The sequence below is a fragment of the Giraffa tippelskirchi genome, chromosome 2 (assembly GCF_054371585.1).
Source record: "Giraffa tippelskirchi isolate mGirTip1 chromosome 2, T2T-mGirTip1v1.2.pri, whole genome shotgun sequence".
NCBI lineage: Eukaryota > Metazoa > Chordata > Mammalia > Artiodactyla > Giraffidae > Giraffa > Giraffa tippelskirchi.
The window spans coordinates 77,660,204-77,686,488 of record NC_137276.1 but is presented as its reverse complement, the minus strand read 5'-3'; the positions used below and the strand labels follow the sequence as shown (position 1 = coordinate 77,686,488).

The window sequence follows — 26,285 nt, the reverse complement described above, 5'->3', positions numbered from 1 at the left end:
AAGAAAATCTGGGCAAGTCTTTGATTCAGGAGCTGCCAGTTCTCTTGGACGCATGGAATGTTTCGTGTCTCAGCCACAGGAATTTGCCATTTTGGTTCACGTGTGCATTGTCTTCCCTCCTCACGCCTGTTCTGCTTTCAGCTTGTGGCTTCGTGGCTCTTGGCTCTGAACCATAAGAGTCCTTTGAAGACCACTCATGAACCACTTTTTCTGAAGCCAGTTGGCCTGTTAGTAGGGGGTATGAGCCATGCATCATGATGGTTTTGAAAGCTTTTATTGAACATTGACTCTGGGGCATTGTTAGGCCTCCGCAAGAACGTGACAAAATGGGAGATTCTGTTGGTTGCTGATTGTGAGTGGAGATATTTATTTGGGGATCAGTATAGGTTTGGATAGGGGCTTCTCGGTGGGTAAAGAATCTGCCTGCAATGCAGGAGACATCAGTTCGATCCTTGGGTGAGGGAAGATCTCCTGGAGGAGGGCATGGCAACCTGCTCCAGTGTTCTTGCCTAGAGAATCCCATAGATAGAGGAGCCTGGCGGGCTATAGTCCATGTGATTGCAGAGTTGGACACGACTGAGCAACTGAGCACCACCACCACATAGGTTTGAATATTGTAACTGACAGTTAAATTGGTAGAGGCATGATGGACCAGTACTGTGGGGATCCAGGGGAGCCACTTAAATGGGACCTGTAAGGTGAAGAAGACCAGGAATGTTGGACAGATATGAGACAGGAAGATACAGGGATGGATATGAAGAAACAGGATTGAAGAGTCTTGCTAGCATCTAGTGGTATGGAGAAGAACAGGAAAGAATTAAGGATGACTTCAACGTTTCTCATTTGAAAAGAACATAGTATCATCTAGCAGGAGAGTTGTTTAGGAGAAATGCGCTGAAGCCAAGTTGGAGATGTTTGATAGTGTGTAGCCGAGAAATCAGGGCTGGAAATAGTGACTTATTTGGAATCACTTGCATTGTTCCAGTAATAGTGAGGTAGTTCCTGTAAAATTGCCTATAAACTGGGAATTTTCTTATCCAACTTCTTAACATTATGGAAAATAATCATTACATTTTATGGTAAGTAATTATGGATTTTTTAAAAGGAGATTTAAAAAAAATGACTAGAAGATATCCAATAGGAAATGTGGGGCATATGTGTATTCTTTTTTTTTTTGGCCATGCCCTACACGGTTTGTGGAATCTTAGTTCCCTGACCAGGAATCGAACCTGCACCCCCTGCAGTGGAAGCATGGATTTTTAACCACTGGACCACCTGTGAAGTCTCCATGTGTATTCTTTCTGAAGTGTGGGTCTGAATTTGGAATAACTCAAGCTTCAATACAAGGAGGAAAGCTTCATTTTCTTTGGCTCTTGCTTTCTTTGCTCTCATCCTGTCTCAGGCGCCTCTCTCCTGACTCTCCTGCACTCATTTTGGTCTCAGTGCTTCTGAGATGCAGGCCAGTGCCTCACTGCCACATATACATTGATAGGTGGTTACACAGGGTTCAGAGACTGGAAAGTTCCTTCTTCAGGAGGGCCACATGTGTCACACCAGCCTCTACAGCGGTTTTGTGGCACAATCATAATGAGAAAGGAGACCCAAGGCTACGGTACCAGTTTATTAATAGCTGGTTATTGGGAAAAGAACATTGGATGAGGAGAAAGAAGAGGGAGCTAATCCCAGTGTTGAATCTCTTTTCTAAGTCTCTAGTTCCTTATTCATTAAGGGAGGGCAGAACCATCTGGCCTCTAAAGTGGTAATTCTCTGCTTTTTAGTATACAGAAATAAGATCCATATCCATAGTATAAGTGTTCCCAATAAATCAGAATAGTGTCCAAGTAGCAGCTCATAGAGTATATTTATTCTTCATGGGAGATTTATGCAGCACTCTTACATTTGCCAAGCCTTTTATTTTTCTAAACTCCCCAGTAAGATAGGGCAGCAGGAAGGGCTTCAACTGTTAAAGATGTTTGATAAGCAAGCTCATCACCGAAATTCATCTGGGGTCATCTTCTTGGAAACCATGTGATGATAAATGGGGCATATACAAAAAAGATTTATGATTTGCCCTGAGCCTCATGACTAGTTCTTGTTAACTGTTAATTTTGGACAGAAATGGTAACTTCTCATTAATCATAAGGAAATATTATTTTGTACTCCCCTTTCTGGTGGAGGCAATATATAGTTCAGTTCAATTCAGTCACGCAGTCATGTCTGACTCTTCACGACTCCATGAACCGCAACACGCCAGGCCTCCTTGTCCATCACCAACTCCCTGAGTCCACCCAAACCCATGTCCATCGAGTCGATGATGCCATCCAGCTATCTCATCCTCTGTCGTCCCCTTCTCCTCCTGCCCTCAATCTTTCCCAGTATCAGAGTCTTTTCCAATGAGTCAGCTCTTCGCATCAGGTGGCCAAAGTATTGGAGTTTCAGCTTCAACATCAGTCCTTCCAATGAACACCCAGGACTGATGTCCTTTAGGATGGACTGGTTGGATCTCCTTGCAGTCCGAGGGATTCTCAAGAGTCTTCTCCAACACCACAGTTAAAAAGCATCAATTCTTCGGCGCTCAGCTTTCTTCACAGTCCAACTCTCACATCCATACATGACTACTGGAAAAACCATAGCCTTGACTAGATGGACCTTTGTTGACAAAGTAGTGTCTCTGCTTTTTAATATGCTATCTAGGTTGGTCATAACTTTCCTTCCAAGGAGTAAGCATCTTTTAATTTCATGGCTGCAGTCACCATCTGGAGTGATTTTGGAGCCCAGAAAAATAAAGTCAGCCAATGTTTCCACTGTTTCCCCATCTATCTGCCATGAAGTGATAGGACTGGATGCCATGATCTTAGTTTTCTGAATGTTGAGCTTTAAGCCAACTTTTTCACTTTCCATTTTCCCTTTCATCAAGAGGCTCTTTAGTTCTTCTTCACTTCCTGCCATAAGGGTGAAGCTAAGCAATTTAAGTGTCTCAGAACTGATTAGTGAGAGAAAGAATTGAATACACAGGATTATTTTTGTGGCAGGTTCACATCACACGCCCTACCTTTGTTTAGTGACAATGTTCCTTGCAGATTTTGTTCACTGTTTGGGTACTGAAAGGTTTTGCTTTTGTAGAAAGAAACAAGTTATGGTAGAGTGCTTATATCAAAATGTTTACCTGTAAACAGGTAGGGGCTGTCATTAATAACTAGTTTTTTATTCATACTGAAGAATGCTGAATCGTGGCTTCTTTACATAAGACATTTTAAAAGATTTTAAAATTTTTTAGAAAATTTGCTTATTTTTAATTGGAGGATAATTGCTTTACAATTTTGTGTTGGCTTCTGCTATATATATCAACATAAATATCAACATGAATCAGCCATAGATGAATCAGCGATAGGTATATCAACATGAATCAGCCATAGGTATACATATGTGCATAGGTATACGTAGATATTCATCGAAAAAGCAAGAGAGTTCCAGAAAAACATCTACTTCTACTTTATTGACTATGCCAAAGCCTATGACTGTGTGGATCACAATAAACTGTGGAAAATTCTGAAAGAGATGGGAATACCATCCTGACCTGCCTCCTGAGAAATCTATATGCAGGTCAAGAAGCAACAGTTAGAACTGGACATGGAACAACAGGCTGATTCCAAATTGGGAAAGGAGTACATCAAGGCTGTATATTGTAACCCTGCTTATTTAACTTATATGCAGAGTACATCATGAGAAATGCTGGACTGGATGAAGCACCAGCTGGAATAAAGATTGCCAGGAGAAATAGCAATAACCTCACATATACAGATGGCACCACCCTTATGGCAGAAAGCGAAGAAGAACTAAGAGCTTCTTGATGAAAGTGTAAGAGGAGAGTGAAAAAGTTGGCTTAAAACTCAACATTCAGAAAACTAAGATCATGGCATCTGGTCCCATTGCGTCATGGCAAATAGATGGGGAGAAACAATGGAAACAGTGACAGACTTTATTTTTTTGGGCTCCAAAATCACTGCAGATGTTGACTGTGGCCATAAAATTAAAAGATGCTTGCTTCTTGGAAGAAAAGTTATGACCAACCTAGATAGCATATTAAAAAGCAGAGACTTTACTTTGCCGACAAACGTCCGTCTAGTCAAAGCTGTGGTTTTTCCAGTAGTCATGTATGGATATGAGAGTTGGACTATAAAGAAAGCTGAGCACCGAAGAATTGATGCTTTTGAACTGTGGTGTTGGAGAAGACTCTTGAGAGTCCCTTGGACTGCAAGGAGATCCAACCAGTCCATCCTAAAGGAGATCAGTCCTGAATATTCATTGGAAGGACTGATTCTGAAACTGAAATTCCAATACTTTGGCCACTTGATGCAAAGAACTAACTCATTTGAAAAGACCCTAATGCTGGGAAAGATTGAAGGTGGGAGGAGAAGGGGACGACAGAGGATAAGATGGTTGGATGGCATCGCTGACTCAATGGACATGAGTTTGAGTAAACTTTGGGAGTTGGTGATGGACAGGGAAGCCTGGCATGCTGCAGTCCATAGGGTTGCAGAGTCGCACACGACTGAGCAACTGAACTGAAGTGATACATATGTGTCTTCCCTCTTGAACTTCTCTTCCACCCCATCCCTTTAGGTTGTCTCAGATCTCCTGATTTGAGCTCCCTGGATCATATAGCGGAGAAGGCAATGGCACCCCACTCCAGTACTCTTGCCTGGAAAATCCCGTGGACAGAGGAGCCTGGTAGGCTGCAGTCCATGGGGTCGCTAAGAGTCGGACACGACTGAGTCACTTCACTTTCACGCATTGGAGAAGGAAATGGCAACCCAGTCTAGTGTTCTTGCCTGGAGAATCCCAGGGATGGAGGAGCCTGGTGGGCTGCTGTCTGTGGGGTCACACAGAGTCAGACATGGCTGAAGCGACTTAGCAGCAGCATGTAGCAAATTTCCACTGGCTAATTTTTTTTTTTTTTTTAGGAATTTATTTTTTTTTTTAATAAATTTATTTATTTTAGTTGGGGGCTAATTACTTTACAGTATTGTAGTGGTTTTTGCCATACATTGACATGAATCAGCCATGGGTTTACATGTGTTCCCCATCCTGAACCCCCCTCCCACCTCCCTCCCCATCCCATCCCTCTGGGTCATCCCATTGCCCCAGCCCTGAGCATTTGTCTCATGCATTGAACCTGGAATGGTGTTCTGTTTCACATATGACAATATACATGTTTCAATGCTATTCTCCCAGAACGTCCCACCCTCACCTTCTCCCTCAGAGTCCATAAGACTGTTCTATGCATCTGTGTCTCTTATTCTGTCTCGCATATAGGGTTATCATTACCATCTTTCAAATTCCATATATATTCATTAGTATACTGTATTGGTGTTTTTCTTTCTGGCTTACTTCACTCTGTATAATGGGCTCCAGTTTCAACCATCTCAATAGAACCGATTCAAATGTATTTTTTTTAATGGCTGATTAATATTCCATTGTGTATATGTACCACAGCTTCCTTATCCATTCATCTGCTGATGGACATCTAGGTTGCTTCCATGTCCTGGCTATTATAAACAGTGCTGCGATGAACATTGGGGTACATGCGTCTCTTTCAATTCTGGTTTCCTCGGTGTGTATGCCCAGCAGTGGGATTGCTGGGTCATATGGCAGTTCTCTTCCCAGTTTTTTAAGGAATCTCCACACTCTTCTCCATAGTGGCTGTACTAGTTTGCATTCCCACTGACATCCACTGGCTAATTTTGTATGTGGTAATGTAATATGTTTCAGTGCTATTCTCTCAATTTGTCTCACTCTTTCCTTTCCCCACTGTGTCCAAAAGTCAAAGATATTTAGATTTAAACAATTTTTAAATCTTTTTTATCTTTTGGTACTGCATGGCATGTGGGATCTTAGTTTCCTGATGAGGGGTTGAACCTGCACCTCCTGTGTTGGTAGCATGGAGTCTTAACCACTGGACCACCAGGGTAGTCCCAACATGTGAAATTTTAAGGTGTTTTAAGTCATTATATTCTAAAGAGCTTTCAGACTGTCTTTCTTTCCTTTTTGTGAGTTTTTAATTCCAGAGCCCCCCAAAGCTTACATATGCAGCTTATAGATATTTGCCTAAATCTTAAAATGGTTGTTGCAGCCATGGAATTAAGTTATTCACTACGTATTTGTTGATCAAGTGAATAAAATGATTTACTCATTAAAAAATTTGAGGGACTTTTAAATGTGTGCCAGGTACTGTGTTGGGCATGCAATGGTGAGCAATTTAGATGTAAGTTCTGTCATTTTGGAGCAAACAGAAATTTTACTGAAGGATATAGAAAGAATACAAGAATATAAGCAAATAAAATAATGATTGATTATAATTCATTTTGAAACATCCAAGGTACGGAAATGGGGAAAGACTTATTAAATGAATGAACATCAAGTGAAAACTTAATTTTTCTAAACAAAGTAATTTCAGGAGACAGCTAAATTTTAATCATTTGCTTGGAATAGACAAAAGCTTTTTAAAGTATTTGCTTCAGCTTTCAAAAGCAATTCTTTACCCTCCCACGTAGACTAGCACATCTAAGAAATCTTACCCATGAAGGATATGATCGTCTTTTCTGTACTTGTCTTTATTGGAATTCTTTTACAGTTCTTCCAAAACAGTACTACATTCCTTAGTGTTAAGCCTCAGCAGGAATAATGAAGCATCTCATTTGATGTGTTTCCATTACCTATGATGTCAAGAGAGTTGGTAAATAATTTCTTTTTATAGGCCAACCAAAGTAAGGGAGCGAGGGGAGAAAAGACTGATTTGACCCCAGCTAAACATTTGGATCCTCAGGAAATGATTTAGGGACGTTTTATCATGTGATGGCTGCTATTCATTATCTACTCTGTGTTGGACAGACTTGGGGTTTTGTTTGCCTTTCAAATAAGGGCAACACTCGGATTGTGGTTTTGCTGTCGTGCCCTTTCTTCATTTTGGAATTTTTCTAGGGCTTGATGCAAATTCAGAGGCAAGAGATTTGCTTTCCTTAGGTTCGGGGGTGATTTGGCGCCATCTAGGTTCATTTTGTTGTTGTTGGTTTTTTTTTTTTTTTTTTCGCTTTCCCTGCAAGAACACTGATGCTGAATAGTTTCAAGCAGTGATAACAGATGGAAGGAAATGTTCTAGTGGTGTCTTCGTGCTGGGAGCTAGTCAAATATCAATTAGTCTTAGATGAATCATTTATAACTTTAAGTTCTAATAATATAGTAGAGCTTATCACCTGTGTTTTAGGAAGCTATTAGTTTCTCTACTTTCTGAGGAAGGATGAGTTGGCTATGTGGTTACTAATATGGTTAGATGGAGAAAACTTCACTTGAGGGATTCTTTGTTTTTTGTTACTGTGGTAAAATACACATATCAATATCATAACACTCATCCTTTTAACCATGTTTAAGTATACAGTTCGCTGGCATTAAGTGCATTCATGTTTTTGTACTACTTAAATTCTTGCTGTGAAAATAGCAACTCATCTGAATTGTATTTTAACATTAAGATAGCCACTTTTTTATAGGGAAAAAAATTCATACTGAATCACAGAAACAAGACATTTTGCTGGAAAGATAAAATTGAAATTGTAATAGCTTTGCTGCATATTGACCTGGAATAGCCCGGACTTTATTAGAGGTCAGCTTTGCACATTTCAGTGAACAGTATCCAGTCACCCTAAAGCTGGCATTTAGAATTACTAAATAGTTGATAGATGCTAGATGCCTAGAAAACAGTACAAGGAGGTCTCTGCCCAGATGCTGGGCAAGATTGAAAGCAAAAAGAGAAAGGGGTGGCAGAGGATGAAATGGTTAGATAGCATCACCTACTCAATGGATATGAATCTGAGTAAATTTCGGGAGATAGTGAAGGACAGGGAAGCCTGGTGTACTGTAGTCTTTGGGGTTGCAAAGAGTTGGATATCACTTAGTGACTGAAAAACAACAGCAGGTTTCTGCATTTTGCAAAGGGAACTCTGTACTTCAGGGGTGAGCGAAAATGCACAGCAGCTGCTGATCCCGGCTTCCTACTCTGTGTTGTGAAAGATGCTTGTGGAAAAGAGCACACGTGTAGAGCTCATTTCATCTTCCCCGAAATGATTATTAAGTCCGTGTGTGTGTCATGTTCCAGGATGGAGAATAGTGACTCTGGAAGGGCAGAGGAGGAGGTCAGAGAGAGGAGTTCTGGAAGGGCAGAGGAGGAGATCAGAGAGAGGAGCTCTAGGCTTGTGTCATACCTGGAACTTTGTGGAACTTTTTCTATAATGAGTTTCTGGTGACTTGAGAATACCTGCCAAACCTTGCCCTCAGTCTCGCCCTTGCAATCATCATTTCTGTTCTACTGGTCCAGCCTGTTGTCTTCTCTGCAGCCAGTGGTCTTGCAGGAAAAGTGTGGTTGATTGTACAACCCATCATTTAATTGGACAAATCGGCAAAAACACCTATGCTCCTGAAAATATGGAACTTCTGTTTGTGTCATTCTTAGACCTAGTACTGCCTATGAGGTGATATTTACTCATGAGGTTTGTCAACCAGTCTCTCTTAGACACCACTGAACAAAATTTTGTGTTGTATGGTTTTCTCAACTAACCCATGACTTAAAGGAAAGCTGAGCTGAATTTCTCAGCTTAGAAACTGGGGAGTTGGAATCACTGTGGTTGGTCTGTCTTCTGAAGGCTCTGTGATGGTGCCAGTCTCGGATCCGGACATGAGCCTTCGTGGGAGGGGTAATATTCTCGCTTATGCGAAAACCTTGTGCATCCAAAAACATTTGGCTGCATCTAGCGATTAAAGTGCCTGGCTTTGATGACAGAGCTCTTTGCTGTCTTCTTCCTTTGCATCTAATTTTGTCAAGCTTCCCAGATATTTCTTGAAGCAGTTTCTTCCCTAGTCATCTGTCACCATCTGTCTGTCAGAGAAACCTTTCCATTACCTCCAGACCTGAACTTGGCTGGCCTGGGCTGAACACAGCATTCTTCTATTTTCAGTATGAGCTCTGAATGGCAGAGTGGTCAAGCTTTACGATATATTATGTTATCTCTTGTTCCAAAAAATGGTTTGGAGTGGCTTTCAGTAACCTGCGTGTATTAACAGAGACTAAAAAAATAAATGCAAGAGGAAATTTGTGTGAAGGGAAAATAGGAATTTGAAAATAACCTGAAATGAGGAGCATTGAGGTTTATATACAACACACACCTCAGAATTGGAGCTTCCCTAGCTGCCAGAGCTGAAAAGCCGGCCACTTATAAGAAGCGCAAGGTTCAGAAGATTAAAACTGCATCAGTGGCTCAGGAAAACCACAGGTTTTTTAAAAACAATATTTATTTGTTTAGGCTGGGCCAGGTCTTAGTTGTAGAATGTGAGATATAGTTCCCTGACCAAGAATCGAACCCAGGGCCCCTTGCATTGAGAGCATGGAGTCTTACCCACTGAACTACAAGGGAAGTCCCACAAATCACAGGTTTTATGGCTATACAAGCCTCAGCCTCAGAAGATCTTTTGTGAATTTGCTAAAGGGGACAATGCAGTATGAGTCCAGTAGACTACTGTCAACAGCAACCACCCCTAGCTGCTATGTGATTGTTTCCAGTTACTTCTCAGTATAGAAAAATAGTTGCTTTTGTGCTGCTATGGATTAAAGCAGTTCTACAAGAACTGGGGATTTAAAATATCTAGGATGACCTATACAATTGTGAGACAGTCCTCTATGAATATTTTTTTGCCCAGCTGAGTCAGATGAGGTAGTGATCGAGCTTTTGTTATTACTCATTCAGTTTTTTAAAAAATATATTTATTTGGGTGCACCAGGTCTTAGTTGTGGCATGCAGGATCTTTAGTTGCAGCATGCAGGATCTGGTTCCCTGACCAGGGATGGAACCCTGGCCCACTGCATTGGGAGTGACAAGTCTTAGCCACTGGGCCACCAGGGAAGTCCCTACTTATGCATTTTTATCATTACTAATAATTCTAGCAATAGCACCACTTCCTAACATGTGGCTACTCTTTGCACAGCCCTCATAACGTGTCAGACATTAAGGCACTAGCTGCCGAAGACATCTCGTAATCCTTTCAGAAACCCTGCAGGAGCTTGATTTTGACTTCAGGGAAAGGAAATTGGCTCAGAGAATTTGACTGACTTGGCCCATGCGCCTTGTACCGATTCCACTACCCGAGACCAAGAGGTTGAGGAGAGAGGGCAGTTGAGCTTTTTTCAGCCAAATCTTAAAAACAGTCCGGGGAGCAGCCTCTTCTTCTCATTAGCCCACGTGCAGAGATAGCCCCCCAGCTACCTACTTCTCCCCCCACCCCGTGCCTGGCCCCCCCTGGTTTCTGGTGGCCCCCTGTGTGTCACATGCCTGCTTTTTGTGGCATTCCACGGCTGGCTCCCTTTGAGACTGAATTGTGCCTCCAGAGCAAATGAGAGTGATTGGAAAAGCTAGATAAGAACAAGTGTTTTCTTGCTTTGATTTTTTAAAATGCTCTTAAGCTTTGAAAATATAATTAAATTTAAGTTGGCTAATGTTGTCAGGAAGGGCAGTCTTACAAGAAGGGGAGGAAAACACCTTCCATGTAAAGATGCTTGAGATTTGATAATGTTTCTACCATGTCCTTGTGATTAAAGATTTAAGTGAAAAAAAAAATGTATAGGTTCTCTCTTTCCATCATTCTGGCAGTATATTATATGTTGTTGAAAAGTAGCCTTAACATTTGCCTATACATATTTTAAGCCAGAGCCAAAATCACTTTTGAATGTCAATTTTTAATAACAATGTTCACTAAATAGTATTATGCCTACATTCTAAGCCGTCGAATGTGTGTTGAAACAAAGCATTTGCTTTATATGGACAGAAAGGGACCACCTCCAATGAGCCCCCCTAATATAACCACAATTTGTGGTAACTTAGGTCAACATGGAGAAGCTGATGATAATTTTTAAAGAGGGAGAAGGTATGCAATTAGAACCGCATTGGCATTTTGGCAGGTATTTATTTTTCCAGGGTGAACGTGCTTTCAGAAGTTGCCAGTAGTTGCTAGGCAGACTTCAACAAACACAAAGGACATTACCCAAGCGTCCAACCTGACTGGTTTCTCAATTTAAGTTTTGTGATCCTGGCTCAAAATGTAGTAAAATCTGTTACCATTTGAATTTGGAATACACAATTTTGCCAGCAATTGCATTGGCACTTGAGTCAGTAGTGAAGTGAATTTTCTCCCCAGGAGGCCAGGTGACTGACTTGAAGCAAAGGCGGGCAGTCCAAGATTGTGGGCCAGGTCATTTGAACGGCCTCAGAGGTGAAGAGAAGCTATATAAAGAAAAGAACTTCATCTTGCCAGGAACAGCTGCCTTTTCCTTTGGTGCTCTCCTTTCTGATGACTAGATTTTCCTGCCAGAGATATGCTTGCTTTAAAAAAAAACTTTTCTCTTTCTTCTGGCAAATGAACAAAATTTTCAAACACCTAGGTACACTCAGTCTTTACTTAAGTAGCTTTTCTAGATGAATTTGGAGCAATGCCAGTGAAACTGGAGAACTACATGTTTTTCGGACTAGTGATCAGATGTGTAAAGCTTTTGAAAAATAATTTCTGAACCATAGGTCTGTCCATTTACTTTGTTTTTATTTTGCACTGACTCTTTGGGCTGACAACAGTACTGTGTGGGCCAACAACGGTACTGTGCTATTTACCATGAGATGGAAAATGCAGACCAGTTATGAAAGCTAAATATTTAAAAGAAAACACCTTTTAAATGTGTGAGTCATGCTGGGGGCAAGATGCTGATAAATATAACTGTCCTTTCCACTTTCCCAAACACAGTCAACATGCACATTTGAGATATTAATAAGAGTGTGAAATATGAAATTTACCTTTATCTGTAAAAGAAGTGAATTTGAATAACCCATTATTTGACTGGGCTAAAATTCTCCATAATACACTAACAGAATTAGCTGTCCCATGCTTCCTGGTGAGGTATATGTCTATCATATATCCTTCCAAAAGGCTAAGGGTCTTGCAGGCTGCCTGCATCATCAGTTTGGATATCATTACGTAGAGATGAGTACTATAAAGATGGACATCCCTCTGCATATAGACTCTCATTGCTAATAGTCCTTTTTATTTAGTCTCCTTTGTCTAGAATATTATGATTGAGACTCGCATGATGTCTGTGTGCCTCATGCATAGAACCTCGTAGGAAACTCACAGTAGAAATAATGATAGTTGGCACTTGTATTTTAGGATGTAGAAGATGCTTCTTTGAAAAATGCAACAGGTAGTGTTGCCTTTGGGAGATATAGGATCTCTTTTTCCTGCTCCTGAATTTACTTTTAAAATTTACTTATTTATTTATTTTTTACTAATTACTGCCTATTTTAGGTAGTTTACATGTTAATTTTAAATACAACAGAAAATGTTTCTTTTTATAAGTTTATGTTTGAAAAAATAGCCTTTTCTTTTTCTTTTTTTCAGCAAAAAAGCTTTGTACTCATTGAAAAAAAGGTGCAGAGAATTACAGAGCAGAAACTAAAGAAAAGCCACATTCCTCCCTAAAGATACTATATACATTTTAGAAATATCTCTCGTTATATTCCTGTCATAAATAAGCCTCTACCTATATACATATAATTATTTATTTAAGTCTATATCTATATAACTATTTTATTTAAGCGTGTATATATAATTTTATTTAACATTTATTTAATGTCATTTACTCTACCAACTAGTCTGTATTCTTTTTCTTCTAGTCATCACCTTTTCTTGTTCATAAATATCGATTTACAACATTCTGTTTGATCATGGACTCACTTAATAATTTTCTCATTAGAATATGAAAGTGTTTTGTTCAGTTAGAAAACTAGCATTAAATACTGAATGTTTGTCTATAGTAACCATTGAAAGAGAGGATGCCAAATATCTGCCATAAGGAGTTTAGTTTATAAAATACAGGAATGTCAAAATCTCTTTGATGCTTTAGAGAATCAGAAATCCTTGGTCTTTAGCTTAGTTCAGAAATTTGAAGGAACTCACAGATAATTCTTGAGTTTAGGAAGTATTTGAATACCATAAAACACTAGTTATCAGTACTCCAGAGGAGTGCATTCTGGTGGTTGTAGTATCTAAGACAAAAGAAGTGCTTTTTCCCAAGGTGATTTTCCACCCTCCTGAAAACTATCACCCTCACCATAATCTGTGTCTTTTGCCTTGTCAGCACTTTGGAAACTTAAAGACTTTTCCAAGTCACAAAACCCTCTTTGGCTATACACAGATACTTTTCTGATTTACTGAGTAGGGTATAAAGGACTATCCTTCACCATTACAAGAATGTGTGCTTGAGGGATTTGGAGAGTGCTTTCTAAAAGTGTGTGTGTAATCATGGGAGATCAAATTGCCAATATCTGCTGGATCATCGAAAAAGCAAGAGAGTTCCAGAAAAACATCTATTTCTGCTTTATTGACTATGCAAAAGCCTTTGACTGTGTGGATCACAATAAACTGTGGAAAATTCTGAAAGAGATGGGAATACCAGACCATCTGACCTATCTCTTGAGGAGCCTGTATGCAGGTCAGGAAGCAACAGTTAGAACTGGACATGGAACAACAGACTGGTTCCAGATAGGAAAAGGAGTACATCAAGGCTGTATATTGTCACCCTGCTTATTTAACTTGTATGCAGAGTACATCATGAGAAATGCTGGGCTGGAAGAAACACAAGCTGGAATCAAGATTGCTGGGAAAAATATCAATAACCTCAGATATGCGGATGACACCACCCTTATGGCAGAAAGTGAAGAAGAACTAAAGAGCCTCTTGATGAAGGTGAAAGAGGAGAGTGAAAAAGTTGGCTTAAAGCTCAACATTCAGAAAACTAAGATCATGGCATCCGGTCCCATCACTTCATGGGAAATAGATGGGGAAACAGTGGAAACAGTGTCAGACTTTATTTTTGGGGGCTCCAAAATCACTGCTGATGGTGATTGCAGCCATGAAATTAAAAGACGCTTACTCCTTGGAAGGAAGGTTATGGCCAACCTAGATAGCATGTTTAAAAGCAGAGACATTACTTTGCCAACAAAAGTCCGTCTAGTCAAGGCTATGGTTTTTCCAGTGGTCATGTATGGATGTGAGAGTTGGACTATAAAGAAAGCTGAGCGCCGAAGAATTGATGCTTTTGAACTGTGGTGTTGGAGAAGACTCTTGAGAGTCCCTTGGACTGCAAGGAGATCCAATCAATCCATCCTAAAAGAGATCAATCCTGGGTGTTCATTGGAAGGGTCTGATGTTGAAGCTGAAACTCCAATAGTTTGGCCACCTCATGCGAAGGGTTGACTCATTGGAAAAGACCCTAATGCTGGGTAGGATTGGGGGCAGGAGGAGAAGGGGACGACAGAGGATTAGATGGTTGGATGGCATAACCGACTCGATGGACATGGGTTTGGGTGGACTCTGGGAGTTGGTGATGGACAGAGAGGCCTGGCGTGCTGCAATTCATGGGGTCGCAGAGAGTCGGACATGACTGAGCGACTGAACTGAACTGAATCATGGGAGAGAAGCGTGTGTGTGTGTGTGTGTATGTGTGTGTATGTGTGTGTGACCATGGGAGAGAAGCACAGCTCTGCAAGCATGAAACTGATAAAAGCTTTCTCTGGCTCCCTTTGGTGCTTCACTTTGACCAGAACTACAGAGAAAAGTTGACAAACTTTGCCTTGATTGACTGATTTTGTAAGAGTTGTAAACTGTTCAGAGCACACACTGCATTCATCAGTGTATTTTCCAGAAATCACAACATTTTCCCCCCAGCTTTAGGGCATGTTGAGTTCTTTTCAACTTGTGTCTAGTGTCTTCACGCCTTATTTTAATTTGAAAAAGTTTTCAGAAATAAACATGACATGGTGAATTCCATTAAAGAACAACTACTTTGCTTATTCAGGAGTCTGTGAGACTGTCTCAGAGGGCAGTGTCAGCTCTTTTGACTGAAAACTTCTGCAGTAGAACATGGGGAAGTCATCTGCTGGAGACATGTGTGGCACTTGGAGGTTTTAGATGCTCACAGTGTATTAAAATATTCCAACAACTGTGGTATCTGAGCTGTTGGTCTCAGATGGATCACAGTGCACATGGAGTCAGTGTCCTGATATTGAACTGATCCTTCTACATTTTCTTCTACTCACCCACTTTAAATGCCATTTCTTTTTGCCCTTGGTCAGAGAAGCCTTTGAATCCAAGCCATTAAAGGTATTTATCCTACACAGAATTTTATTCTGTGGTGTGTACAACACTCTTGTGTGCTAACCACTCTTGCTGTGACTTGTTTATTACTGTAGTGATGTCCTAGGATTTTAAAGGCTATGGTATAGAAAGAACAATGCCATGTCTAGTGTCATTCTCTAAATCAATTATCTCTGTCTCACAATAGCACATGTGCACATAGAGATACATGTACACACACAGACAGACAGACACACACATACACACACACACACACACACACACGCGCGCGCGCCCACCCCATCCTGTATCTTTAATGGCCAGAGCACTGGGGTACAGGATGGCTCGGTGTTGTTGGAAATCCTTTCTATTGTCTGAGTGTAAAGCTACTTGGTATTCCTGCCTTTTGTTCTACTCTAGACAACTTTCCATATGTTGGCTTCTCTCTCTCCTTTTTGAGTTTCTTTTTTTCTTGGTAGTTCCACTACATAAGATTTGAGTAGGATCTTTTCCTGTTATCCCCCAGTTGGCAACTAGGACTCAGAGTGGAGGGCTTGCGTGGTCCTGGCATTCTGAAAAGAGTGTCAGAACTGCCAACACTTGAGTCTGTACACTTCTTCACCTTTATTAAGAGGTGGCAGAATCATACCAACAGCCACCACGACAAGCCACCCCTCTTCCCTGCAAACACCCTTTCCCAATAAGAAGATTGAAGTGGGAAGAAAGAGGTGATGAATCTCTGGGGACGTTGGACTGGTGGGAAATTGTAGTGGTCCCCATAAAAAGTGAGAAGATTTCTTGTGAAAAGGATCTTTCCAAGGAAATCGCTCATAAACGTTGGGCATGTTTTCAGGAGGAGGAGGACCAGTGTTGTGTTACCTGGTGGCGTAACTGCATGAGCAGCAGACTTGCTGACGTGCTCCTGTGCGGGTGTGAAGTTTGAAAAGAGCACTGGGGAGAAACTCTCCCGCAGTTCAGTGTGGGTCACGTGGATACCACTGAAGGTAGCTCGTCTGCAGGGCTGTGTCTTTGGTCACCCACCCATGAAGCCTGACTGCTGGGTGAGGAGAGCCCAGCACCTAGAGATCACTGGATATGCCGCTGCTGTCACGGAAGGGGACGTGGGAGGATGTTGGTTTTCTCATGTCAGGGAAGTGGAGCCCTCATGGAAGCCTCAGGAAATTGGACAGACTCCCCACAAGAGAGCCACACCTGCAATCCTTCCCGGAGAGGCTGTCAGCAGCGGGTTAGCATTAGTCAGAGAAAGCACTGGAATGCAGTAGAGAGAGGACTGCTAGTGCACCCAGGTCAGTGAGGGGGCATTTGCTGCTGATTCTGTCCTTTCTTCCCCTGAATAGCTAATCTCCACGGGCATATGCTGTATGCTTTCCATATGGTAATCCATCTAATCCTCCCAACACAACCCCATGATGTAGGTTCTCTTATTATTCGTATTTTACAGACACAGGAAGCTAAGGCACAGAGAGATTTTATTTTTTAAATTAATTTTTATTAGAGTATAGTTTCTTTAGAATGTGTTCATTTACACTGTACAAAAAAGGGAGTCAGCCAGACGTATACACATATCTCCTCTTTTTTTTGATTCCTTCCCGTTTAGGTCACCACAGAGCATCATGTAAGAGCTCCCTGTGCTAAACAGTAGGTTCTCATTAGTTGGCTGTTTTATACTCAGTATCAATAGTGTATACATGTCAATCCCAGTCTTCCAATTCACCCCCGCCCCCGTTCCCTCTTGGTGTCCAATACATTTTTTCTCTATGTCTGAGTCTCTATTTCTGCTTTGCAAATAAGACCATCTACACCATTGTTCTGGATTCCACATATATGTGTTAATATACGATATTTATTTTCATAGAAAGATTTAGTGTTTGAAATTTGGAGTGAGGTGGTCCAGCTGCCAGGGTCGTGGCTGTAAGCACCGTATCATTACACCATCTGAGACGTGACTTTGAATCTTTTGACTGTCACCAGCGATAAAAAATACATTTTGCATCCTGACCCTGTACACACTTACATAAAAATAAATGGAAAAAAACTTAATGAGAATAACATTTACATGTAATATAACCTGATTTTTTTCTGTCTCATTAAAAAAAATGCTAGTTACCACCTGAGAAGCTCTGAAGCTCGGAAGAGATTTGAAGGGAGGAAAGCAGCACCCGACCCCTGTGTGCCTTCTCTCTCTGTCGCTCTCTCCTCTCCTCCCCCTGTCTACACTGCCGTGAGTTTTCTGAGTTGTAAACCTGGGTGGCTGTGGAGAGTGGGGTTAACAGAATTGGTCATGAGAGTGGAGAGTTACCCTTCGCTGGACTGAGTTTCTCATACTGAAAGTGACTAGAAGTTGATGGATTCTTGGGTAGCTCAGATGGTAAAGAATCCACCTGCAATGCAGGAGACCTGGGTTCAATCTCTGGGTTGGGAAGATTCCCCCAGAGAAGGGAATGGGTACCCACTCCAGTATTCTTTTTTGGAGAATTCCATGGACAGAGGAGGCTGGCGGATTACAGTCCATGAGGTCAAAAAGAGTCGGACACGACTGAATGACTAACACATTTACGTTTCTGGTAAAAGACAGGGAAGAGGGATTCAAGAGAGCAGTTGAAAGTAGTGATGTTGGGGTTCATGTTACTGGTGGTGGTGGTTTAGTTGCTAAGTTGTGTCCAACTCTTGTGACCCCATGGACTGTAGCCTGCCAGGCTCCTCTATCAATGGGATTCTCCAGGCAAGTATACTTGAGTGGGACGCCATTTGTTACTGCCCGCCCCCCGCCCCCCCCAACCCCGCCAATTCATGGTTTGTTTGTGAGCTGGTTATATCAGCCTTTGTCTAAATGACTTTGTGAGGGGCTTGCAATCTGCTTGGGAACATAGGCTCTCCTCTTGTTTCTAAAATGAGGGAGCTAGACAAAATGAACGTAACTACTCTGCCAGCTCTAAAATTCTGTGATTTTCCAAATGCAGTTAAATTAGAACCTTGAAAAGAGAATTTACCACCATGATGTGCGTAAGTAGAAATCTGGGAGTCCTGAGATTTGAGGCCCTTTAGCAGTGTCTGAGTTAATATTAATCATCACACCCTCATTGCAGTCTCTTGGCAAAATGATTGGCCTCCAGACCCAGAATACAGGTGTTTTCCTCATAATTTTGGAGTAAAGCAAATGAAAGTAATTGTGTATGCACATCCATGCATTCTGCTGTGATTATCCGTTACTAGAAAGGTTACTTACTCTTAAGCATATTCTTGGTGAGTTTTGATACATCCATTGTAGGTATTCAATAAATGTTTACTGTTCTGACTTGAAATTTTATAGCATTATCCATTAAAAATAGTCAGTTATGTATCACCTTATTACCTTACTTTAGAATTCATTTTAAAACATTTTATAAAGCCACAGCATTTTAACTTAGACCTTCAATTCAGTTCAGTCACTTAGTCGTGTCCGACCCTTTGTGACTGAGCGACTTCTGGAAAGTAGTATATTTAATAAGATTATTGTCTGGTAGGAGGTAGCTTGTTTTTATATATTTATTACAGAATTCTTATACATATTCTGTATATTGGGTGGAAGAGAACAAGCACTGTGCCTAGCACATAGTTGGAACTTTGTTAGTTTTTTCCCCCCTTTCCTTAAATGAGTGCTTACTATTAGTGGAAAGTGAAAGTGAAGTTGCTCAGTCGTGTCTGACTCTTTGCGACGCCAAGGACTGTAGCCTACCAGATTTCTCCATCCATGAGATTTTCCAGGCAAGAGTACTGGAGTGGGTTGCCATTTCCTTCTCCAGGGGATCTTCCTGACCCATGGGTTGAACCTGGGTCTCCTGCATTGTAGGCAGGCCCTTTACCATCTGAGCCACCAGGGAAGTCCGACGGCTTCATAATTTGAAATCTGTGCACGTGGAGGCCAAGCACAAGTTTCCTTAACAGCCTGTTACATACACTTGAACATCTGGGTCATGCCGATGAATAGAGGAAAACAACAGAATGGGAAAGACTAGAGATCTCTTCAAGAAAATTAGATATACCAAAGGAACATTTCATGCAAAGATAGGCTCGATAAAGGACAGAAATGGTATGGACCTAACAGAAGGAGAAGATATTAAGAAGAGGTGGCAAGAATACACAGAAGAACTGTACAAAAAAGATCTTCACGACCCAGATAATCACGATGGTGTGATCACTCACCTAGAGCCAGACATCCTGGAATGTGAAGTCAGGTGGGCCTTAGAAAGCATCACTACGAACAAAGCTAGTGGAGGTGATGGAATTCCAGTTGAGCTATTTCAAATCCTCAAAGATGATGCTGTGAAAGTGCTGCACTCAATCTCAGCAGTGGCTACAGGACTGGAAAAGGTCAGTTTTCATTCCAATCCCAAAGAAAGGCAATGCCAAAGAATGCTCGAACTACCGCACAATTGCACTCATCTCACACACTAGTAAAGTAATGCTCAAAATTCTCCAAGCCAGGCTTCAGCAATACGTGAACCATGAACTTCCAGATGTTCAAGCTGGTTTTAGAAAAGGCAGAGGAACCAGAGATCAAATTGCCAATATCCGCTGGATCATCGAAAAAGCAAGAGAGTTCCAGAAAAACGTCTATTTCTGCTTTATTGACTATGCCAAAGCCTTTGACTGTGTGGATCACAATAAACTGTGGAAAATTCTGAAAGAGATGGGAATACCAGACCACCTGACCTGTCTCTTGAGAAACCTGTATGCCGGTCAGGAAGCAACAGTTAGAACTGGACATGGAACAACAGAATGGTTCCAAATACGAAAAGGAGTACATCAAGGCTGTATATTGTCACCCTGCTTATTTAACTTGTATGCAGAGTACATCATGAGAAACGCTGGGCTGGAAGAAACACAAGCTGGAATCAAGATTGCTGGGAAAAATATCAATAACCTCAGATAGGCAGATGACACCACCCTTATGGCAGAAAGTGAAGAAGTACTAAAGGGCCTCTTGATGAAAGTGAAAGAGGAGAGTGAAAAAGTTGGCTTAAAACTCAACATTCAGAAAACTAAGATCATGGCATCTGGTCCCATCACTTCATGGGAAATAGATGGGGAAACAGTGGAAACAGTGTCAGACTTTATTTTTTGGGGCTCCAAAATCACTGCTGATGGTGATTGCAGCCATGAAATTAAAAGACACTTACTCCTTGGAAGAAAGGTTATGACCAACCCTAGATAGCATATTGAACAGCAGAGACATTACTTTGCCAACAAAGGTCCGTCTAGTCAAGGCTATGGTTTTTCCAGTGGTCATGTATGGATATGAGAGTTGGACGGTGAAGAAGGTGAGCGCTGAAGAATTGATGCTTTTGAACTGTGGTGTTGGAGAAGACTCTTGAGAGTCCCTTGGACTGCAAGGAGATCCAACCAGTCCATCCTAAAGGAGATCAGTCCTGGGTGTTCATTGGAAGGACTGATTTTGAAGCTGAAACTCCAATACTTTGGCCACCTCATGCAAAGAGTTGATTCATTGGAAAAGACCCTGATGTTGGGAAGGATTGGGGGCAGGAGGAGAAGGGGACGACAGAGGATGAGATGGCTGGATGGCATCACCGACTCGATGGACATGGGTTTGGGTAAACTCCGGGAGTTGGTGATGAACAGGGAGGCCTGGCATGCTGCGGTTTATGGGTTCGCAAAGAGTCACACACGACTGAGCAACTGAACTGAACTGAATAAATATTTTAACCAGTAATACAAGAACAAAGAGGAAACAGAAGAATAGACTAGTCACAATAATGCATAGGTATTGCCTTAGAGCTAATCATCGAGTCCTTTTAACGTGATTGACATATAGTATTTGAAAGGTTAGTTATTCTTGGGCCTCCCCTGGTGATCCAGTGGTTAGGACTCTGCACCTCCCATGCAGGGGGCACAGGTTCGATTCCTGATTGAGAAACTAAGATCCTACGTGCCACGTGGTGTGGCCATAAATAAATAAATAAGGGCTTCCCAGGTGGCATTAGTCCTGCCAATGGAGGAGACACAAAAGACGTGGATTCAATCCCTGGGTTGGGAAGATCCCCTGAAGTAGGAAATGGCAATTCACTATAGTATTCTTGCCTGGAAAATTCCATGGACAGACGAGCCTGGTGAGCTACAGTCTGTGGGGTCACAAAGAGTCAGGTACAACTGAACACGTGTGTGCACACACACACAAACACAAAGAAATGACTAGTTATTCTCTACAGTATAGTATGTATTTAGTCAGGGTGGATGGTTTTGATGGTTTGTCCTGCTAGTGGTAGCTGCCATATTTCACATAAGAGATTGTTTTCACTGGGATGGGCAGACACAAACACTGCCCCGAGTTTGGCCAAGTAGCCAGAAATAGTTTAGGGATTCGTAGAGTTATTTCCAAAATTCCAGTGCTATTGCATCATCTTCATGGATCTGGTTAGTTTTCAGTTCTTTTTGAAACTGAGCCCCACTAGTGGGACAAACACTCAGAGATTCACACCCATGCAAACATGGGGGACCCCAGGTGTAGGAGCGGAAATTGAAAGCCCCTTTCCTGAGTGGCAGACTATGCAATTCTCTTCTGAAGGGTGGCTTTATTTCCATGAAACTGTAGTTCAGCAAAGTGTGAACTCAGAACAGTCCAGATGGAAAACTGCTGGAGTCTAGCCTTCATTTGCCATGTCGGCAAAGTCCACAGGTCTGCTTGAATCAGGGTGCTGTGTATCCTTTACCAAGTGTCATTGCCCCTGCTTTATGCCAGCAAGTACATGTTTAGCCTGTGTAGGCTGTGACCTCAGTAGGAAAACAGTTGTTTAAATCAGCAGTCCCCAACCTTTTTGGCACCAGGGACCGGTTTCATGGAAGACAGTTTTTCCGTGAACCGGCGGGGAGGATGGTTTCAGGATGATTCAAGCATATTACATTTATTGTGCACTTTATTTCTACTATTATTACATTAGCTGCACCTCAGATCATCAGGCATTAGATCTTGGAGGCTGAGGACCCCTGACTTAAATCACAGAAATCCTAATAAGTTCTGTCTTGCAGAATTCTTACTAAGCTTCTTGATCTAAGAATACAACTGTAGCAATTTCTTCAAGTATTCACAAGGAATGGAAATAAATGACATCTCCACATGTACTGCCAGGACTACTTCCAACCTTCAGAATATTGCATGTGGTTGACTGCATCTGGGCGTACAGCCAGTTTATATTCTTGACTATGTCTCCACCATGACTTACCATAGTAAACGTTTATTGAACATCTATTATGAGCTAGACACTAACCAGGCCTTGGATTTGCCTGTGATTTCACTACCGTTGTCTTCTGTACTAGCCTCACTTTCCATCCTCTTCAATTTCAGCATTTGTATGCTAATCGTGTCCATGGGATTCTCCAGGCAAAGATACTGGAGTGGGTTGCCATTCCCTTCTCCAGGAGATCTTCTGACCACAGGGATTGAACCTGGGTCTCCTGCATTGCAGGCAGATTCTTTACCATCTGAGCCACCAGGGAAGCCCATACTAATCATGTGCTGCTGCCAAATGGGTGGCATTTGCACCCATTGCACCCAGATGCAGCAAAGTTTTGCTATTCCATCTACATGAATGCTCTCCCTGTATCGCTCTTTTTGCCTATTGATGCATTATTCTTGAAAGGCCACCTGACATACTGTTTAAAGAAATCAGTGATCCTTACAAATGCATTGTATGTACCATCTATTCCCCCTTGGAGTTTTGTTTGCATATCACACTACATTGCAATGTAACGTACGTGCTAAGTCCAGATACAGGCAGGGTGGTTGTTTTCTACCGGAAACATTTCCTTCTCCGGGGGATCTTCCCGACCCAGGGATCAAACCCACATCTCCTGCATCTCCTGCATTGGCAGGTGGATTTTTTACCAGTTTGCCACCTGGGAAGTCCATATATACACCACTATGTATAAAATAGATAACTAATGAAACCTACTGTATAGCATAGGGAACTCAATCAATGCTCTGTGGTGACCTAAATGGGAAGGAAATAAAAAACAGATGGGATATGTGAATATATACACATACATATAGCTGATTCACGTTCTTGCAACAGCAGAAAGTAACATTGTGAAGTTACTATACTCCAATAAAAATTAATTTTTAAAAAATTATCTGGACAATTGTAAAATTGTCTGGAAAATTCCATGGACAGAGGAGCCTGGTGGGCTACAGTCCAGGGGTTTCAGAGTTGGACGCAACTGAGTGCATGCATACACAAACACACATATATAGTGTATATATGTCAGTCCCAATCTCCCATTCCATCCCACCCCTCTTCCCACCTTGGTTATCCATACATTTGTTCTCTACCTCTGTGTGTCTGCTTCTGCTTTGCAAATAAGTTCATCTACATTATTCTTTCTAAATTCTACATATAAGTGATACTATAGTATATTGATTTTTCTCTTTCTGGCTTATGATATGCTAGTGTCTGGGTCTGTCTACATCTTTGCAAATGGCACAATTTCATTCCTTTTTATGGCCGAGTAATATTCCACTGTATATATGTACCACCCTTTCTTTATCCATTCCTCTGTTGATGGACATTTAAGTTGCTTCCAGTCTTGGCTATTGTAAAAGTGTTGCAATGAATATTCTGATGCATGTGTCTTTTTGAATTATGGTTTTCTTTGGGTATATGCCCAGGAGTGGGATTGCTTGGTCATGTGGTAGTTCTATTTTTAGTTTCAAAAGGAAATTCCATGCTGTTCTCCATAGTGGCTGTATCAATTTACATTCCCACCAATGGTGTAAGAGGGTTCCCTTTTTTCCACACCATTTCCAGCATATTTTGTCTGTAGATTTTTTGATGATGGCCATTCTGACCGGTGTGAGGTGATATCTCATTGTAGTTTTGATTTGGATTTCTGAACATAGAGACGATTTTAATAGATACAGCTTGTTTTATATTGTTTTTTTAGTGAACAGAATAGCAAAATTTGAAGAGTTACCTAAAAACCCATTTAGCACAAGTAGCTATTACTTTAATAGGCTTCTTTTTGATTCCAACTGAAGTTTATATTTTATTTCTGAGGATTCTATAGACAAATAATGTTTGTAATATATAATCTTATCTGAGATCAAATTCAGTAACTGTTTTGTGACATAATAAGCATTTTAGAGATTAAAGACTTGTTTTCCCATCACTATTAATATTTTTCTTACAGTCTTAGTGCATGCAGTCGCTTCAGTTGTGTCCGACTCTTTGCGACCCTGTGGACTGTAGCCCACCAGGCTCCTCTGTCCATCGGATTCTCTAAGCAAGAACACTGCAGTGGGTTGCCGTGCCCTCCTCCAGGATAGACATGTGCTGCTAAGTCACTTCAGTCGCGTCTGACTCTGTGCGACCCAATAGACGGCAGCCCACCAGGCTCCCCCGTCCCTGGGATTCTCCAGGGAGGAACACTGGAGTGGGTTGTCATTTCCTTCTCCAACGCATGAAAGTGAAAAGTGAAAGTGAAGTCACTCAGTCGTGTCCAACTCTTAGCGACCCCATGGACTGCAGCCTACCAGGCTCCTCTGTCCATAGGATTTTCCAGGCAAGAGTACTGGAGTGGGTTGCCATTTCCTTCTCCAATAGACATGTGAGGTCATGCTTAATAGAATAGTCTGAGCAGCATTTGCTACATATGCATGCTTAGTAGTGTCTGACTCTTTGTGACTCCATGTACTCATGGAACTTCCCAGCAAGAATACTGGAACAGGTTGCCATTTCCTCCTCAAGGGGATCTTCCCAACCCAATGATTGAACCTGCATCTCCTGTGTTGGCAGGTGGATTCTTTACCACTGAGCCACTAGGTCATAGCTGTATCAACCATTTATTGAACAATCACTGTGTATCGTAGAGTGCTTAGTCAGTGCATTCCCCCCACCCAAAGATTTAGTTTGTCGAAGGGGCGACCTGGGGTATTGGGATTTTTAACAATTTCCTAGGGGATTCTTTGTTAATAGGTAAGTTTCTTTTTTAAATAATATTGGATCTCCAAAAATGCCGCCAAGAACTCTTGTACTCCTGTCATCTAGATTCCTAGTTGTTAACCTTTTACTGAATTTTCTTTCCTTAATATTAACCTATGTAACCTTTAAAAAAAAAAGTTTGTTTATTTGGCTTCATCGGGTCTTAGTTGCAGCACACGGGCACAGTAGTTGTGGCATGCTGGCTTATTTTCCCCATGGCGTGTGGGGGTCTTAGTTCTCCAACCAGGGATCCAACCTATGTCCCCTGCATTGAAAGGGAGATTCTCAACCCCTGAACCACTAGGGAAGTCCCTATGTAATCTTATTTAAGAATACTGCTCCATCACCCCTAAATGCTATGGTGTGTGCCTCCCTCCAAGAAGAGCCCTTCTCTACATACATCTGTATCTGTAATGACCACTCTGTGGTCACTCTCCTTCCCCCGTCACTGCCATGGTTCCCCTTCACTGCCCTCCCCTCTCCCTGGGCCGTTAGAGACTTGTACCCTGTCCCCTTTTCTGCCCCACTTCCTTGGATGTCTGTGTTACCATGATGGTGAGACAAAGGAAAGTAAGGGAGGATGGGAAAGAATGGAAAAATTATCTCTCAGACATCAGGAAATCAACACTATACAAAATCATCATACAATCCAATACTCTGTTCAGATTTCATCAAGTGCCCTGGCAGGGCCGATCTTTCCCTTTCTGGTCTAGGACTGTGTATGTGAACATGAGTTTAGTTGTCATATCCACCAGTCTTCTTCAATATGGAACCCATTCCTATGTCTCTCCCCTGTTTCTCATGCCCTTGACAGGGGAAACCCTTACCTGGGACCAGACTCAGGCCATGCGATCTTGGCAGGAGTGATGCCGGGCCCTTTAAGGTGTATTGCGTCAGGAAAAATAATAACCACTGGTGATGTTAACTGTCGTCACTTCATGAGGTTGGTGAATGCTAAGTTTGTCTACTGTGAAGTCACTATTATTATCCCCCTTGTATTTAATTATATTTGGTAAGAGGGTATTCCCATATGGTGCCTGTATTCTGTTCTTCATCAGATCTCCACCTCTAAGC

The 26,285-nt window shown here is 41.7% G+C and overlaps 1 protein-coding gene across 24 annotated transcripts in view; it reads left to right on the top strand.

Moving 5' to 3' along the window:
• BICC1 (BicC family RNA binding protein 1) overlaps positions 1 to 26,285 on the top strand; it is a 347,076-nt gene that overhangs the window by 116,603 nt on the left and 204,188 nt on the right. For 4 of the 24 annotated variants that reach the window (XM_081569092.1, XM_081569101.1, XM_081569105.1 and 1 more), the window contains exon 3: positions 17,344 to 17,461. The exons of the other annotated variants lie outside the window; for them this stretch is intronic. The gene's annotated coding sequence lies outside the window, so the exon portion shown is untranslated. The remainder of the gene's footprint in view (positions 1 to 17,343; positions 17,462 to 26,285) is intronic. 24 annotated transcript variants of the gene reach the window in all.